The 17,005-nt window shown below is 43.2% G+C and overlaps 2 pseudogenes; both read right to left on the bottom strand.

Moving 5' to 3' along the window:
* Positions 1–602: 602 nt before the first annotated feature.
* LOC113201024 (vomeronasal type-1 receptor 3-like) lies at positions 603–1,300 on the bottom strand (annotated as a pseudogene).
* Positions 1,301–15,624: 14,324 nt separating this feature from the next.
* On the bottom strand, positions 15,625–16,512 carry LOC113201023 (vomeronasal type-1 receptor 4-like; annotated as a pseudogene).
* Between the last annotated feature and the right edge of the window lie 493 nt (positions 16,513–17,005).

The raw sequence follows: 17,005 nt of genomic DNA on the forward strand, positions 1-17,005 counted from the left end.
AAAACATTGCATGTCTATACAGTTTGAACTTGTTCCTTTCAAATGTTTTATTACATCTCCTTGGATGGATTGACATTTGTGAAAACTTTAAGTGACAAAAAAAGGAGTCCTTTCAGTGGATATTTGGGTTTGTTTTAAAAATAACATTGCAATCTAAAATATTTTTTTTATTCTGTCTGTCTTATCTGAGAGAGTATATCTGCAAGATCAGGTTCCAGAAGTAACTCTTGGGTCAAGAGGTGAATGTATGAGTAATTTTTATACAAGTTTCCAAGTGGTCTTTCTGCATCTCACTAGTGGAGGGCAGTAGTGAAAGAGGGTCTCACATGCATGTGGACATCAGCCACCTTCTGCAGGGTGACAGGAAAAAGAGTATGAATGTGAATACACTGAGTCTCTCCAGCTTTCTAAGTGCTGTGTCAGCTCAGGACAGGCACCATCCTCCTGATATGAGAACGTACCTTCCTGTGATTCATATACTCTTACTTGATTATCATCACATACAGCAACATAAATGTATAAGCAATTTCTAGTGTACTCACAGAAAGAATCAATGAAAGACCATTTTTCAAGTCTTCCTCTCCTACTGAGCATGACAACATTTAGCCAGGTGTCCATCTCTGAATCAGCACAAGGGTCAGAAACTCTTCCACACTTACTGCGATGGAACCCTTGTGTGAGGAGAAAAATGAATAAGAAGAAATAAAACAATCTGCCCAGAAAAGGAACAGAGAACAAAACATTAGAAGGAGAATTCCTTGAGCTGCTTTCATCTCAGGGGGGTTCTGTGGAGGAGCTTGGAGGTCTGAAGGTGGAGCACCTGCTGGTGGTGCTTGTGGAGGAGGGACACCATGCAGCCACTGGCCCCACCCAGGACACCCTGGAACACAGCGTCTCCTAATACTATGAAAGTGACAAAAAGCCATCTGATTTTTGAGTTCTCTGATTGAAAATGGCAGTAGTTGTTTTTTACTGATTTCTGATTGTTCATATTGCTGATATTTTTGGTATAAAATAATAAGTTCATGCTTATCAAGGAATTGAGTAACCAACAGAAGAACAACAAGGGAAGCAGGTGCCATGCTGACCTGGGCTGCAGCCTCCCCCACCTGGAGGCTCTGGGGCTGATGGTGATGGCCTGGACCACTGTGAGGAGACTGGTGGTGCAGATGGACAGGCCCCGGGCCACCGTCAGAGTATCTTAGAGCCTATATCATGTGGTAAATTGCCCAAAACATAAACTGCTGTTGTCTTTTGCATTCCCTTGGAAAAAAAGCATAAGGATATTTGCATGAGTCATGGGATTTCTTCTCACTGCCTCTTACAGGCAAATGTAATTCACAGAGGCTAAGATGCCCCCCACAAAGCCAGTTCTGGTTAGAGAGACAAAGACTGTTCCCTGCACAAGTTTCAGGATCATTGGTTATTTTGTAGGCAGAAAAGCTTGAATGAGGCAAACACTTTTGAAGAAGGCCACAGCAATGACGATATACATCTGCAAAAATCATTTCATATCATTACAAACTAGTGGAGTTTAGGGGCCAGACAGTGTACATGTACATGTACTAGTTTTTATTTCTGTGGTGGACTAGTTTTTTCTGAGATGCTCTTTCTGCGTCACTCCATGCACTCTCCAATGCTATCCTGAGGATGCGTATTCCAAATTCTAAATGCTCTACCCAGATTTTTTTGAACGCCATACAAGCAAACCCAACTTCATGGTCAAATCCTTAACATCCCAACTATGTTCAACCTCAGTATGGCTTTTATCAACCCACAGCTCCCCCAACCAGAATGTCTCCTCACGTCTATTTCCCTCTCTCATAACCTCAGTATTAAATTCCCAAAGCCATGTGCTCAGGCTTTATCTGCGTGCCTTCCCAAAGCCTCACACAGACATTGACAACAGTCTCTTACTTCTCGTTCCTCAACGTCTTTTAAACTTGGAGATGTAAAGTTTCCTTCTTGTCTCTGATTCTGTTGAACAGTCCTTTCTGTGTCTCGTTGTGGTAAACATAACTATTTCCAGTTTTATTTTTTTTTTACTTCAAAGTTCAGTTGATCATAGTACCTTGTATCTTAAACCCCAAAATAACCCCAAAATAGTTCCGTAACTTCACTGCTTACAAATATTTGCTGGCTCTTTCATAGTCCTCAAAAGCCTGCTTTCTAGATGGATCCATCAGTTGAGGCTGAGTCAGCCTCAGATGTCCAGGATCCAGTGTCTTGTCTGACAAAAGCCCGGCCATCAGTGGGATGGTGCCCAGCAGGGTGCCTAGGAAAGCTCCTCTCTCAGGGTCTTTAGCAGAGGTCTGAGTCCCACTGAGTGACCCCAGAGTCCTCTAAAAAAATCCTGGGTCAATTCTGCTGATGTTTATCAAAGGGATTTAGGGTCCGGGGTGTAACTACCTGTAAAATACTCTCCTCAGATGAGGGAGGTTTGTGAATTAGGAATCCTCAGTAGAACCTTGATGTTAAAGGAAGGCTGGTAGACCTTGGCATGACCTGACACCCTCAGCAGGGAGTCTGAAGGCAGCTGCTGCAGAAACTTGGAGAAAACCACCTGCAGGTAACTCCGCAGCCTTCTCTGCCTGGTTTTTCCCCAACATGTGCAACAATAGGGCAGTTTGAAATTTACCCATCCCTCCTGTGTCCATGCAGCCTGGGAGAGAGTAAGAGCTCAAATCCCATTCTCCCCTCAAAACTGTGTCCACTGTGGTCACTGTGGGGCAGGCCAGTCTGGCTCTGGGTAATTCCCTTGCTGAGGCCCCTGCTGGCTCTGTTCAGTGCTCATGTGAACGCTAGGTCACGGATATTGGCCTCTGAGCCTGCACTTGCTCAGGCAACCTGTTGGAATTCTGCCTTCTTTGTCTGTCCTGCACATAAAAAATGTTTATGGAAAGACTCAGGGGGCTGCTGCCACCCCTGAGTAAGCCATTCCTACTATCCCAACTCTGCCTCCCATCTTCTTCCACCAGCTGGGTCCCAAAGGATGAGAGAGATAAATACTATTCACACATATAGAGATAAAGATATGCATATATGTACACCTGTTTATATTCATATTTATAAATATATAAATCAAGATATATCAAATGATAAAGTGCAATGAAATATTAACAGCATGTCCTTGGTGTTATAATGCTCTTTCAGCTGTTCTGTTTTGAAAACTCTAGACAATGTTTGACAATAAAACCATCCCTGAGCCACGTAGTGGACAATACATGGACACTACATGCCAGCATGGACACTTGGACTCCTTGCAGCTCCTCCAAGGATGCTGGCCTCCCCACCCTGCTCAGCCCTTGCTCCGCCTAGGACCCCCTCCTTTCCCATCTCTAGAAAACTCCCTCTTCTACAGCGTCAATCGCACTTCTTCCCGCAGGCTGCAGGATTCCCTCTCATCCTCAAGTCAGGCCCCTGCACGGTCCTCCCTCTGCACACTGTCTTCCTGCTGGTGAAACAAATGGAGCTGAAACCCTCTGCCTCCTTCTCCTGCATCATCCTCTTGATCGGGAGCTGTTTCCTGAGGTGGTAGCAAGGCGTTTGGGGAGAAATCAGAATCCAGCCACTCAGCCCGTGTAGGGTGGGGGCAGGGGGCAGGGTTGTTCTCTGTGACGTTCCACCTGGGCATCCTGGACCCAGCAGCACCAGGTGGACCTTGAGCTCCTCTCTTCTCAGACCCCAGGGTCTTCCTGACCTGGACTCCTGCTAGGAGCCACAGCAAAAATATTGATACAGGCACCTTTGGGTTTAGTGACTGACAGCCAGCAATTCAGATTATGATTATGTTAAGTTACATTCATATGGTAATTGATCTCCTGCTGTTTATCTGGGCCCGTTTCGGGACTCAGGTTACTCATGTCACTCTTGTAATGGGAGAGTTCCCATTGGTTGGGAAAGGATGGTAGGAGGGTGTTCCGGGGGAAGTGGAGCCCCCCCGGCTCAGGTAGAACACACACGTGGTGGACCCACTTGTTAGGGGACGCACACGGCCTCTCACTAAATAAAACTTTGTCTCAGTTTGATTGGCTTGTGTTTTTGTGCCCAACCGGGTTGCAAGATTGCAAGCCCGCGTGCACTGACAGCCCAGCAGGGAAGCGCTCAGCAGGGGTGCGGCAGGCAGTGCTCGGCGGCAGCAGCGGAGCTCAGCTAGCCCGCTCGACCCGGGCCGAGTAGCCTGCAGCATTTTGGTGGCCCTGTACGGGGAACGCCCAAAATTTAAAGGTGAGTAATATCGCTCGCCCCTAAGGAAAGGCGACAGAATGGGTATTCCTGTTTTGATTTATTCTGCTTTTATTTCAGGCTCTCTAGCCTTACAATTTTTTCAGGAGAATTGGGAAAAATGGTTGGCTCAGGGTTTGAAGTTATTCGGCCCTGAGAGAGAGAAAATTGATATAATCATTTTCCTCCTCTCCGTTTCTGTTTCATTCTGTTTTGGCTTTCTTCTATCCTATCTTATTGGGTTATGTTACCTTTATAGTAGATTAGAATCTAGTAAAAAACAAACCGAAAAACTGTTAAGTAAATTGTTAGAGGTCCAGGCCATGGCAGAAAACATATTAGGTCAAGCAAAACAAAAGGTCTCTCAAGCTAGTCAGATAGAAGAAAATTTGAAGAAGGCAAGCTCAGGGAAAAAACGGTCGTCAGATAGGGAGGCTGCTACTAACTCCGTTGCACCACCAGAGGCCGTAATTCAACCAACAGCTTTACCTGCCTCCATAGATGATGAACGGAATCCTGAGGCAGGACCCCAAAAATTAGCATGCCCTGTAGTTGAGCGGGGAGAAGAAAGAGAACGAGTTTACCGTGCCTTAGATTTCAAAATAGTAAAGCAATTAAAGGAAGCTGTAGCAACCTACGGCCCGGCCGCTCCCTTCACAGTCAGTATGGTCGAATCTATTACCAGCTGGGACTTAACACCAGCAGATTGGGCTAACGTGTGTAATTCTGTGCTAAATGGAGGACAATATTTATTATGGAAAATTGCCAATGAGGAATTTTGCAAGGAGACAGCTAGGCGAAATGCAGAAGCAGGTTACCCTGAAAGAGATCTAAAAATGTTACTAGGGAAAGAAGAATTTGAAGGGCAGAGGCAACAAATCAGATATGATTCTGGCGTATACGCTCAGATCGCTATAAATGCAATTAAGGCATGGAAAACTTTGAAGGGACAAGGGGATTTACAAGGTCAACTATCTAAGATAATACAAGGAGTTAATGAGCCCTACGCTGACTTTGTAGCTAGACTTATTGAAGCAGCCTCTGAGACATTTGAAAATACAGAACAGGCAATGCCATTTATAAAACAACTGGCTTACGATCAAGCAAATCGTTGCTGCAAAGAGGTCATTAGACCATGGAAACAGGAAGATTTAAACACATATATTAAATTATGTAGAGACATTAATGAACAAGGACAAGTCATGGCAGCTGAAGTAAAACAGGCTTTAGGTACCAAGCCAAAAACATGCTATAATTGCAATCAAGAAGGACATTTTAAAAGAAATTGCCCCATAGGAGGAGGGTTTAACAAAGCTAGGTATCAAAAGAGTAGAATCCCGGGTATTTGCCCACAATGCCATAGAGGGAGACATTGGGCTAATGAATGCCGTTCTCAAACCACCATAGAGGGTATTCCGTTATCAAAAAATGGACAAAGACCAAGTGTCTACCCACGATATCGTGGAGAAAGGTATCAGGCCACGTTGTCAAAAAACGAATTGGAGGGCCCAATGCCCCGGGGCCCAAAACCACAAATATACGGGGCAATGGAGGAACCCAACAGCACCATCAAGGTGGTGCCCAGGACGCATTATCCACTAGATCCCTCATCAGACAGACTAGAGGGAGCGCAGGGTTGGACATCTGTGCCTCTGCCAGAGCAGTATTAACTCCAGAGATGGGAGTTCAAATCATTCCCACAGGAGTAAAAGGACCTCTTCCCCAGGGAACAGTAGGCTTATTATTAGGACGCAGTTCTTCTACACTTAAAGGACTTATGATAAGTCCTGGGGTAATTGATCCCGATTATGAAGGAGAAATAAAAATCATAGCTAGTTCTCCAAGAGGTATATCAGTAATTTCATCAGGAGATAGAATAGCACAGTTATTAATAATACCAAGCCTACATGATAAATTTTCCAGTTGTAATGTAGAAAGAGGTTCCAAGGGATTAGGCTCCACAGGTGTAGATTGGGCTATGCTATCTTTAAATTTAGATTCTCGCCCTATGCTAAAATTAAATATTCAAGGACATGATTTTAATGGACTGCTGGACACAGGCGCTGACCTCAGCATCATATCTCGCCAGGAATGGCCTAAGCACTGGCCATTGCAACAAGCCACACAAACGCTTAGAGGCCTAGGAGTGGCGACTAATCCCCATAGAAGTGCAATGGTATTAGATTGGAAAGATCCTGAAGGATGTGAAGGAACTATACAGCCCTATGTATTGGACCATCTCCCCATAAATTTATGGGGACGAGACGTCCTAGATCAATTAGGATTGACATTAACAAATAACGTCAATCTTAACACGCCCACTACTAGGGCAAAACAAGGCTTTAGAAAAGAAAAGAGATTAAGAGATCAAGAACAAGATATAACAGCACCAATTCAAATAGATCAAGAAATAAATAAACATGGATTGGGTTTTCAAAAAGGGCCACTGAGACAATCAAAATTACTTGGAAATCAGAAAGACCAGTGTGGGTTCCTCAGTGGCCCCTAACTAAAGAAAAGATACAAGTAGCCCATGATCTGGTCAAACAGCAATTAGTGGAAGGACATATACAACCTTCCGTATCTCCCCATAATACTCCCATTTTTGTCATTAAAAAGAAATCTGGTAAATGGAGATTATTACAAGATTTAAGAGCCATTAATAATGAGATGGTTATTATGGGACCTGCTCAATCAGGGATTCCCCAATTGTCTGCTCTACCAAAAACCTGGCATGTTCTAGCTATAGATATTAAGGATTGTTTCTTCTCAATTCCAATTCATCCCGAGGATAGTCCACATTTTGCATTTACTATCCCTGCACTGAATCATGAAGGTCCTGATCAGACATATGAATGGAAAGTACTCCCTCAAGGGATGGCTAACAGCCCAACTTTGTGCCAAATTTATGTTGATAAAGCAATCCAGCCACTTAGAAATCAAAATCCTGAACTACAGATATTTCACTATATGGATGATGTGTTAATGGCACATAAAGATAAAAACACATTGCTAGAATGTTATGCCACGCTTACAAACTTATTAAAAAATTATAATCTAGAGATAGCAATAGATAAAGTACAATTAAATCTTCCAATTAATTATTTAGGAGTTCTATTATCCTCAACCATGGTCCGTCCACCAAAAATTCAAATACGAGTAGATCAACTCAAATCACTTAATGACTTTCAAAAGTTATTGGGAGATATAAATTGGATAAGGCCTTATCTAGGCATACCAACAGGAGAATTAGGACCTTTATTTGATATTCTAAAAGGTCCGTCAGATCCAAATTCACCCCGCATGTTAACGCCTGAAGCTAGAAAGGCATTAAAAATTATTGAAACATATATGGAAAATATGCATTTGGATAGAATTGATATAAGTTTGCCTTTACTATTTATTGTACTACCGACAAAAAATATTCCTACAGGAGTATTTTGGCAAGAAGGTCCATTATTATGGATACATTTATCTTATTCTCCTAATACTATTCTTACTAGATATCCTGAGGCTGTAGGGCAATTAATACTCAAAGGAATAAAAGCAGCAAAAGGAGTGTTTGGGATTTCTCCCAATAAAATTATTACTCCATATACTATGGATCAAATTGATGAGTTAGCTAATGAGTTAAATACTTGGGCAATAATCATGTGTAAATCTAGTGTTGCATTTGATAATCACTTGCCATCTAATCCTTTGTTGTCTTTTTGGTCTAAGCCTCCTGTAGTTTTTCCAAAAATGACAAGAAAAACCCCTATCATAAATGCTCCAAATATATTCACTGATGGGTCAAATAATGGTACAGCAGCAGTAGTTACTCCTGATCAAACTTTTACATTTTTAGTACCCAAACAATCAGCTCAAAAGGTAGAGCTCAATGCAGTATTGCAAGCTTTTATGATGTTCAAAGATTCTACATTTAATTTATTTTCTGATAGTCAGTATGTAGTTAATGCTATTGTATCTCTTGAAGATGCTGGTAGGATTTCTCCTTCCTCTACTGTTTTCTCTTTGTTTTCTGCTATACAAAGTCTAATCTGGGATAGAAAGGATCCATTCTTTATAGGACATATCAGAGCACATACAGGATTGCCTGGAGCCCTTAGTTTGGGTAATGAACTAGCAGATAAATCTACACATGACATACATATTTTCTCCACAATAGAAGAAGCTATAAATTTTCATAAAAGGTTCCATGTCAATGCTAATACTTTACAAAAACGTTTTAAAATAACTAAAGAACAAGCCAGACATATAATAAAACAATGTCAAAATTGTGTGACATTTTTGCCACAAGTTAATCTTGGAGTCAATCCTAGAGGACTGATACCTAACCATATTTGGCAGATGGACGTCACACACTTGCCAGAATTTGGAAAATTAAAATATTTACATGTTACAGTTGATACTTCTTCTGGATTTTTGATGGGCTCCCTTCATCCCGGAGAAAAAAACTAAAGATGTTATAGCTCATTGCTTACAAAATTTTGCCACTGTGGGTGTTCCTAAACAGTTGAAAACTGATAACGGTCCTGGTTACACCTCCAAGTCTTTTAAACAATTTTGCTCATCATTTGGCATTACTCATATAACAGGAATCCCATACAACCCACAGGGACAAGGCATAGTTGAAAGAGCTCATCAAACTATAAAAATGTACTTATTAAAACAAAAGGAGGGAATTAGTAAGGGGTATATATCCCCCAAAGATAAACTTAAAATAACCCTTTTTACTCTAAACTTTCTAAATTGGATTCATCAGGACTTAGTGCTGCGGAAAGACATATGTATCCGAAAAATGTACATAAGCCTAAGGTACTTTGGAAAGATATTCTAACAGGACAATGGAAAGGTCCGGACCCAGTAATAGTCTGGAGTCGGGGCTCCGTCTGTGTTTTTCCACAGGAGGAACAGCAACCAATTTGGATTCCAGAGAGATTAACTAAAACAATTTCTACAGAAAAAGAAGATGATTTGACTCAAATCCATAACAGCTGATATCCAGAGTTCCAGCCTGGCTATTCTTACATCTGCGACAGTGATTTACCACGGTGCCTTTTTCAATATCTATTTTATTATTTGCATTTTTCCCACATCATAAAGTTCTATTTTATTTTATTTTATTTTACCTTATTTTTTAAGCTCATACAAACCTAGGTTAATGTTTTTCTGATCAGTTTTATTTTTTGACTGTGTTTTATTTTTTTTTAACTGTAAAGTTTTTAAACATTGCAATGGAGATTTCACCTAGCTATAGCTACAAGGCCTTTATTTACTATTGTCTTATATGTTCTATGTTATGTATGCACTGTTTTGTGTTGTATGTCTGTATGTGTGTATGTCCATATTTCATTTATAAGGAGCGCTCATGTATAAATAGATACAAGTATCAAAAAAAAAATTTAAGTCACGTGACTTATATGGTTTAATTTACATTAGGTAAACAGCTGTTATAAATTTTGCTTTTAAAAGTGGTTAACAGATCTGTTTGTTTACTTTCACCTTTCCTTTTCATTATATTTCATAATTCTGTTCAGGATAATGTCTCTTTAGCAACATGGCCATAATTCCCATCTCCATCCCAGTGCCGGTGAAGACTAAGACCAAACTACAACTTTTATGATAGCTATCACAATAAACTGTATAAACTGATACATCAATCAAAATAACTCAATAAGACTGCTCAATCAAGGACTTAATTTACTTTGGGAGGAAATGGACATATTGATAGACTCCTCCACTTTGAACTGCTCAATCAAAGACTTAATTTACTTTGGGAGGAAATGGACATATTGATAGACTCCTCCACTTTGAACTGCTCAATCAAGGACTTAATTTACTTTGGGAGGAAATGGACATATTGATAGACTCCTCCACTTTGAACTGCTCAATCAAGGACTTAATTTACTTTGGGAGGAAATGGACATATTGATAGACTCCTCCACTTTGAACTGCTTAGGGGGACCCTGGCAGGCTGCAGGACTCACCAGAGGCTCTGCTGCTCGAGGCCTGAGGCCTGGCAGGACTCCCCCGTGGCACACAGGACACCCTGGCAGTGCCCCCCAGCACAGGTGGCTGCCTGAGCACCCGGGCACAGCCTTCTGCTGGGCTTTTCTCATCCCTGCAGAGACTGGTCGCACACCTCCCAGGACCCCCTGAGCCACTGCAGCCTGCAGGTGTAGCACCCTGTGAAACAGGTAAGCCGTGGCAGCAGCAGCACCTGGTGAGAATCTACCCTCCTCACTGTCTAGCTGGGGAGTCCAGAAGTCCCCCCGGGGCTCTCCCGATCTCTGGGTCCCACGTCCCTCAGTGCCCCTCACCACCTCTGACCTTCCCTCCACTGCCTGGGCCTTTATTGACCTTGCTTGTTGGGCTTCTCTTTTTTCCTGTAAGTGAGGTTTTTCTTGCATTTATAGTGTTGATTTTTTCAAATGTCACAAATTTCCCAGATTCTCCTCCGTTGTACCCCATCTAGTTACTTTTCTCCTTATATTTAGCAGACTCCTTAAGGAGGCTCTTGGTTCCAGCCAGGTCTTAGCATTTAAGTGGAAGTCATCACTTAGAACATCAATCTAATAAGGTTATAAATATGTGAAGAGAGGGAGGTGGGAAATACACAGAGCAGAAGGGGAAGAGGAGGGGTGGGGAGGAGAGGAGGAGGGCAGGAGGACAGGGAGGAAGCCATCAGTAATTCTTGAGGGGTGCAGACTCTCCAGTGTCCGTGGACCACCTGGTTTCCCAATTGGTTGGGTATTTCATATTCATATGACGGTAGAGTACAGGTCACATAGGTGCTGATATCGATACCCCTGTACAGTTAAGGGGGTAATTGGATTCTTTTCATTTCTCAAAAATTTAAATGCTTTTTTATTTATATCATCTTCTGTCATAAAGCTATTAAGATTATTTGCTAAAATATTTTTCTAAACTTTTCTCTTAAAGAACGAACATTTCCACATTATTTTGGCAATTTGCATGTCTTCTTTGAAAAGCTATCTACCAGGAACTTTGCCCATTTTTAAATGGCGTTATCTGCTTTCTGTGCAGTTGAGTGGAGCTCCTTACCCGGCTTTGGTGTTAGCCCACTATACGGTCTGCACACACTTTATCCCACTCTGTGGCTGTCTTTTCAGAATCTTGGTTGTTTTCTTTGATAGAAGGAACTTTTTCATGTGATGTAGTCTCCTAACTTTCATTTGGTTTTTTGTGGCCTGTGCTTTTAGAGTCATTTCTATAAAATCATTGCCAAAGAGCTTCCCCTTGTTTGTTAATAGAGCTGAATGCCTTACATTTGACACTTCAATCCATTCAGTGTTGTCTTTGGGTAACATTCAACTCTGTCCTTTGTCATGTGGCAATCTAGTTGTCCCAGCTCTGTTTACTGAAGAGGGAGGGAGAGGAGGAAAGAGTCCCTGGGGCCCACAGTGAGTTCCCTGGAAGAGGGGCCCACAGAGACCCTCTCTGATCCCAGAGCCCAGTGATGATGGCTGCTCCCAGGACTCCCCCAGGACCTGCAGACTTTCCCTTGGAGAAAGGCCATTTCCTGTGCTTCCCCTGCTTCCCACTGACCTGAAATCCAGGTCCTATGTGCCATCAACCCTCAGCTCCTTCAACCTGCATGTGCTCCTGCTGGTCCTCCTGCTGTGTGAGCTGCTGCTCAGGCCTGCTGTGGACCACAGGGCCTCCAAGGGGCTCTGCAGGGCTGGCCAGTGCTCTGGGGAGCTGCCTGCCCACAGTGTACCTGCTCACCCTGCGACTCCCAGCTGGGACCTGGTCCAGCAGCCTGTCTGCACCTGGAGTCTGGTTGGCTTCAGAAAGAGCCTGGATGAGTGTGAGGCAAGGTGTGCTCTGTGCACAGGAGGGAGGGGAATTTGAAGGTGAAGCCTGGAGAGCTCTCTTGGCCAGTCATGTTCCTGACTCTGTGGGGGAGACAGGAACCACCGCTCCCACACAGAGGAACTTGAAACAGCTCCTTAGACCCACAGGCTCTGTTTTCCTGTTTTAAAACCACTGTTTTTTTTTTTTGGTTGTTGTTTTTTCAGATTCCCTTGTGAGTGAGACCCTGCAGTGTTTGTGGTTCTGTGTCTGACTAATTTTACTTCACATGATGTCCTCCAGGTCCATCTGTCAGGTCCATGGTGGTAATTTAGGAACAAAGCACCAAGCACACATGCAGCTGAAAGAAACACCAATCAGGAACCATGGAAACCCCCTGTCAATCAGCGGGGTCTCCTGGCCAATCCTGGGTCTCAGCCAGTTCCCCCGACCAACTCCAGTGGGACAAGGGACTCTAAAAACCCCCTTTCCTGCCCCAAGCCCCCCTTCCTGCCCTAAGCCCCACAGAATTCCAGCCTGGTGCAGCCCCCACATGGTTTCTACTCAGACCCTCTTCTTATCTGCTCTGTGGGTCTGATAGAGTTCCACTTGGGAGTGGAGGCTCAATAAAGCCTGGTTCAGTGACCTTTTAAATCTGCCTCCGTTTTGGATGCTGCCATTGCCTGACCTTACACCATCCATGTCACAACCAATGAACTCACCATGAAGAAACGGTAAGTTAGAGCTGGGGCAAGGCCCCGTGTTGGACCTGCTGGTCTGGCTCTGAGAGGCCCTGAGTTGCATTTCTGGGACCACAACAAACAAGCACAGCAAACAAACAAACAAAAAAACCCCCCAAAAACCAAAAACCAAAAAACCCCAAAACTTCATGTGACACAAATGCTAATTACTCTCTATCAATACTCAATGTGTACATTAGTCATAACTCATAAATGTGTACAAATGTTTTGTGTTAATCAAAAATTTAAAATATAAAATAAATTAGGAAATCCCGAGTAGCAGTGACTGTTGCGGGTGTACTCAGAGGGTGGGGATGGGGGTGTGGTGGCTGCCTATCACTTTGGTCCCCAGGCTCCTCTGACCACTCACTCTCCATGAGCTTCTGTTTAGCTCCAAGCTCTTCTGCCAGGTCCCAGCAGGCCCAAGTGAGCTGTGATCCCCTTCATTTCCCAGGGTTCCAGAACGTGGCTCTGAGCCTCTTGGTGCTCATGATGGAAAATGTGAAGCATGCATTCAGAGCCAGCAGCCTAGTGCACGATGAGGACCAGGATCCAGCCCTCAGCCTCAGCTGTGACCTGTGGATGGCCCCTTCATCCTCCCCTCTCCTTTCCCACCACATGGAACACTTTAAACATGTTGGTTCATCATTTTATTCCACTAGTAAATACTTCAAGATGCATTGCCAATAAATAATACTAAAAAATAACCACTAGGCCTATTCCACACGCACAGTGATACCAGTTCTGTACTAACATCTAGTACCCCGCAGAACTCCATTACTTGTTCAAATTTCTCTGATTATCTCATCGTTGATTGCTTATAATTTACTTGAAATGACACCCCAACAAGATACAATACTGTGTCCTTTTCAAACATTTCTTAGGTGTCTTTTTATCTATGAAACTCTCATTTCCCTTTTAAAATCTCATGCCATTGAAATTCTTAAGAAATCGGACACTTCTACAATTGAACCTTCTACATTTAAATGTTAGCCATTTCTATGAGGGTGTTAAACCTGCTCTTATCCATCGTATTTCCTGTAATTTCACTAGGTTATCGGTTTCAGTGTGATGCTCTGGCTTCAGCCAGGTACAGACATAAAGGACATTAAGGCTTCATGAAATGGGTCATCAAATTATGATCAACAGGACTGCGGCAGGTCAGGGTGCTGTAGGGAGACATGAAAATCTTGGGATAGATTTCACAGGAAGATAGAATTCAGAGCAAAGCTGTGTATGCTGCAGAAGATAATTCCCAGAGCTCACAGAAGGCTTGCTGTTCCAGCTAGAGAGGTGTGTGCAGAGTGGATCTTCAGAGGTGTAGAGTTCAGCTGCTGGGCTGGGAAGGTGGGCCAGGCCAAACCGACTGACAGAGCCGCATCAAGCAGAGATTATGAATCAATACTTTATCCTGAGAGGGGAGGACTGATCCAGGGTTTGCTAGGTGGGCCAACTGAAACTGCTGGGAAAATCCAGTTTCCCCAACACTATTTATTGAAGAGGGAGAGGAGGAAAGAGTCCCTGGAGCCCACAGTGTATTCCCTGGAAGAGGGCCCACAGAGATCCTCTCTGAGCCCAGAGCCCAGTGATGATGGCTGCTCCCAGGACTCCCCCACTACCTGCAGACTTTCCCTTGGAGAAAGGCCATTTCTGTGCCTCTTCTGCTTCCCACTGAAGCACACTATGATAAATGCAGTTGGAATGTCAGGACCCCTTTAGTGGATCCCAGAGGGAGCTACCCAGACCTCAGGAGACTGGAATGGGTAGATGACTTATCATGTAAATTCTTGTCCCTTCAATCAGTGGGTCCACAGGACAGGCCTTTCAGCACAGCTGTGACAACTGCACAAGGAGAGCCCAACCTCCAGAGGGGTGCTGTGGCCCATCTCCCCCAATGAAATTGAATGGAATCCCTCAGCACAGCGGGACAATTGTCCCCAGAGGCCAGGGACAAACGTGGGACTCCCTGTGTCGAAGGTGGGTGTGTTGTGCTGGTGCCTGGTCCTCAGAACAGCCTGACTCACAGGCATGTCTGGCATTAATGACTGGATCAGGGTGTCTGGATTCTGCAGAACTTAAGTAGACGGGAGTTCTTAAATTCTGAGATCAGAACCAACCAACATAGGCATTGGGTAGAATTCATGGCTGTAGCAATCACATTTCTGATGAGACCACTTTGGAATATAGTAGAAGGGTTTTACTTATTATATAAGTTTACAGAAAAAAATCTTAGACACCATGGAGACAGGATTAGACCTCATTTTCTTAGCTGACTATTCTTTCATAAATTCCATAATCCCTTTCTGTGAACGGACACTTATGTAGATTTCCAAGTAACAAAAAAAGAATTCCTTTGGCTAGTATGTAAGTTGTGTTTCTGAAGTTATCAACAATGTAATGTATAATGTTTTTTTTTCCTGCTGTAATTCTGAAAAAAGCAAGTATACTATAGAATTGGGTCTTAGAAATAGAATTCTTGGACCAAAGAGTCAGCACAATTAATTCAGAAAAACCTCACCTGCTGGTCATCCTGCTCCGTATTGCTGGGACAGTCTAGTGAAAGGCCCGTCTCACAAACTCTAGGATCACAGCCACCAGCCGAGGGCTCGGATTACAGCAGAGATTTCGGCCTCAGCACAGCTCTCTGTGACTTCTGGGTCAGCTCTGGGCTACAAGTCACTGGAACTCTTACTGAAAATAAATCCTTGCATATCAAGGCTATTTTGCCTTAATTAGATTTAAAATGATATAACAGAACTAAGAGTTATTTCAGAATTATAGAAAGGATCAATGAAATAGATGTTTTCTCCATGTCTCTCTCTCCCACTAAGCAAGCCAACATTCAGCAAAAATGTCCGTCTCTGTGAATCAGCACCAATGGGCTGAGAATTTCATAACCAACAGTGAGAAATTCATGAAGACTTAGTGCAATGGAATCTTTCTCTAATGAGAAGTTTATATATAAAGAAGCAACACAATCTGCCCAATAGAAGAAGAGAAAGCAGAGCATCAGAAGGAGGACACTCTTTGCAGCCTTCACCTCAGGGGGGGTTCTGTAGAGGAGCTTGGAGGTCTGAAGGTGGAGCACCTGCTGGTGGTGCTTGTGGAGGAGGAAGACCATGTGGCCACTGGCCCCGCCCATGACACCCTGGAACACAGCATCTCGAAGGACCATGAGAGCAATAAAAATCCATCTGATTATCCTGTTTTCTGATTCAAAATAACAGTAGCCATTGTTTTTACTGATTTTTGATGTGTTCATACTGCTGATATTTTTGATATAAAATGGTAAGCTCATGCCTATCAAGGAATTGAGAATCCAACAGAAGAGCAACAAGGAAAGCAGGTGCCATGCAGACCTGGGCTGCAGCCTCCTCCACCTGGAGGCTCTGGGGCTGATGGTGATGGCCTGGACCACTGTGAGGAGACTGGTGGTGCAGATGGACAGGCCCCGGGCCACCCTACTGAGGTAAACCACAATCTTACAGCCTACGTCACCTAGGAGGTTTCTTAACACAAAACTGGATATTGTCCCCATCATCCCTTTTGTAAGAAGTGTCATCGTATTTGTAAAAGCCAAATGGATGAGAATGAGGTGTATAGATTTCATAGTGCTTCTAAGTGTGCAGATATATTTCACAAGAACAAAGATGTTCCCCACAATGCCAAGTCCTGCCAGAAACATGAAGACTGTTCCTTTGGCAAGATGGAAAACCATTCCTTACTTCATACGCAGGAAAACGTGGATGCAGCAAACACCTGGAGAAAGCAATGGTAATGGTGATACATATCTGCAAAAGTATTCCACACCAGCACTTTTCTAGAGTATAAGAATAGTCAGGATATATGTAATGGTGCAGATCTTTGTCCCATGAGATATCACTTTCCTTGTGGCACTATTTGTAGATCATTCTATGCAGTCTCAGATGCCGTTTTGAAGACTAATATTAAAAATTATAAACTTTCAACCCAGAGTTTTTTTAAAAACTCCATATTATTTGTTAGATTCATAATTTCCTTCCTGTGTTCAAACTGTGTGCAGATGCACAAAATCCTCAGCTCTCCAAACAAAAATTTCTGTCTCTTTTCTTTTTTATTCTAATTTGTTGTCAATTATTTAATTCAAGAGCCAGGATCGGATGTTAACCTGACTGCCTTCCCCTCTCCCTGTACATAGGAATCTTAAAAATCATGTTGCCTTCAATATCTTCAACATCTTGTAA

This window comes from Urocitellus parryii, chromosome 8, assembly GCF_045843805.1.
Source record: "Urocitellus parryii isolate mUroPar1 chromosome 8, mUroPar1.hap1, whole genome shotgun sequence".
Taxonomy (NCBI): domain Eukaryota; kingdom Metazoa; phylum Chordata; class Mammalia; order Rodentia; family Sciuridae; genus Urocitellus; species Urocitellus parryii.